The sequence below is a fragment of the Bidens hawaiensis genome, unplaced genomic scaffold, assembly GCF_021521415.1.
Source record: "Bidens hawaiensis isolate Kalapana, Puna unplaced genomic scaffold, B.hawaiensis_p1.1 tig00006521_1, whole genome shotgun sequence".
NCBI classification, from domain to species: domain Eukaryota; kingdom Viridiplantae; phylum Streptophyta; class Magnoliopsida; order Asterales; family Asteraceae; genus Bidens; species Bidens hawaiensis.
Genome location: NW_027491438.1, coordinates 195,595 through 198,206, shown reverse-complemented (window position 1 = coordinate 198,206; position 2,612 = coordinate 195,595).

The window sequence follows — 2,612 nt, the reverse complement described above, 5'->3', positions numbered from 1 at the left end:
TTGTTCCCTAGTCTCCATGAAGTTTCATCTTGCTTTCTGTAATTGCTATGCTTCCCTTAGCTTTTTTGTAGGCTTCATGGAAGAGGTATAGCAATCTTTAGCGTCTTTCTGGTCGCTTTCTATCTTCGCTATTCCCCATGGGGTAGGTAGCTTCACACATTGGTGGTAAGTAGAGGGAACTGCCTTCATTTCATGGATCCAAGGCCTGCCAAGAATAACATTGCAACAAGACAACGTATTGATAACACAAAATTTTTGAATAGAATTTACCCCCTCTATATATATGGGAGTTTGGTGTCACCCAATGTATTCTTCGTTTCTCCACTGAATCCTACAAGAACTGAGGATCTCGGGATGATTTTGATTCTAGAATATTCATTTTCCTGAGCACTTCTAATTGTATAATGTTGACTGAACTCCCGCTATCAATGAGGATCTTGCGAACATAATGGTTAGAAATAAACAGAGTAATGACTAAACCGTCGTGATGAGGATCCTGGACGGTGACCCGATCATCCTCATCAAAAGAGATGACTTTTTGCTCGACCGTTGGAGAAGTCCTGATCGGCCTTTCACCATTCTCCAATTTGCTTTCTTTGGCATGCTTCTTCGCAGCAGAATACGAAGTCCCGCATATGTCATAACCTCCAAAGATTACATTGACAACTTGAGCGTCCGGAGGAGGTGGAACAGCCTTTTCTGGGACTGGCTCAGGATACTGGGTCCTTGACTTCTTTCTTCCGAAAAGCTCCTTGAGATAGCCTTTGCTGAGGAGGTAGCTAATCTCCCTTCTCAGGGTGATACATTCTTCTGTCATGTGGCCGAAGTCTTCGTGGATAGCGCACCATTTGGATTTGTCTTTGGAAGGAGGCGCCTTCTCATTCTTCCTTGGCCATATCGCTTTGTCACCCAAGCTCCTAACAGCAAGCATTACTCCTCCCATATCTACAGAGAAGCAGTAATCAAATATCCTTGGTCAATCTTCATCATCCTCTTCATTCTCCACAACGTTGATCTTCTGGCCATTTGGTTTGGAGTATGTTTTGGAGCCGATATTCCTGAAGTAGGATCCTTGTTTCTTGTCTTGAGTTTCACTCTTTTCCGGAATATTCAGTTGATATTGTATTCTTTGATCCTCCTCTAACCTGATGAATCTTAAAGCTCTGTTTCGGATTTCATCTAAGTTCCTACAAGGGGTCATAACAAGATCTTGGTAAAATGGAGAGTCCTTTTTTAATCCCATTTTGAATGCCTAAGCAGCTGTTGGGACATCCATATTTGGAATTTCCAGGGCCTCTCTTCCAAACCTAGTAAGGAACTGTCTAAGGGGTTCCCCACGAGGTTGGACAACTCTATATAAATCACTAGTTAATTTTTCAAAGGATCTACTGCATGAACATTGAATATTAAACAAATTGATTAAATGAGAGAAAGAAGTAATTGAATAAGGAGGAAGACTTAGCAGCCATTTGAGAGCAGATCCAGTGAGTGTTGAGCCGAAGCCTTTGCATAAGCAAGCCTCTTTCAGCCTTTCTGGGATTGGGTTGATTTCCATCCTTTCACGGTATAAGGCTACATGTTCCTCAGGATCCGTGGATCCATCATATAACTTCATACTAGGGGCGGTGAAGCGCTTTGGTGTCTCAGCATCACAAATTGGTGGAGCGAATCTGGATATGTTATGGCTTCCTGCTGATAACTCGGGGATAGGTTTGATGACTCCTGATACACTAGATATCATATCCTTGAGCTTCTGTAACTCACAGGCTATAGTTTGATTGATTCCTGTATCCTACATACCACCATGATTAGTACCAAAAGATAAATTATTGTAAGTGTTACCTCTTTTGTGGTCAAAAGATCTCCCCCCATAGCTGTGCCTAGGGTACATTATTTCAGCGTCAAGAGTTGGTCCAGCAGGAGAAGTGGTTTGCATGGGGATGAAGTCCCCTTCGTGGACCTCAAGTGGCCTTGATCGTGGTTCCTTCAAAGGTTCTTTCTCGTAAAGATAGTAGGATTCTGGATGCTGATGGACGATGGATTCTGTCTGGAAGCCCAAGGATCCTGGTTGATAGACAGAGGATCCTTGAGGCTAGTGAGTGGAGGGTACTTGACGGAAATCTGAGGGTCCAGATTGGAAGGCGGAGGATCCTTGCGAATGGTGGCTGGAGGATCTTAAGTGCTGACTTGAGGATCCTTGTTGAAGAATAGATGACCCTTGCGAATACTGGGTAGAGTATCATTTCTGGAAGAGATCCGAGGATCCCTGTTGAGGATAAGAGGATGCTGGGCACCTTTGACAAGGAAAATCTGGAGTGCTGAAGTCAAGTATTTTTGGAAGGATGGGACTTGCGTCTTTAGTAGTCTTCCTAGTTCTCTTGATTTCCTCAATCTCATGGAGGATCCTCTGGTTGGTCTTGTTCTGCTGCTCCGTATAGTTTTTCATCTGTGCACATAAAACAGAAACATCATTGTTAGCAGTTACCGTTTGGGAAACAGTAGTGGATTTTGATCCGGAGAAAACGGCAGTCTCCTTCTTTTGAGCAACAGTTATGGGCTTTTGTAGCTTCATAGAGACAGGTAGTGGTGGCAAAGATACTTTAGCCGAAACA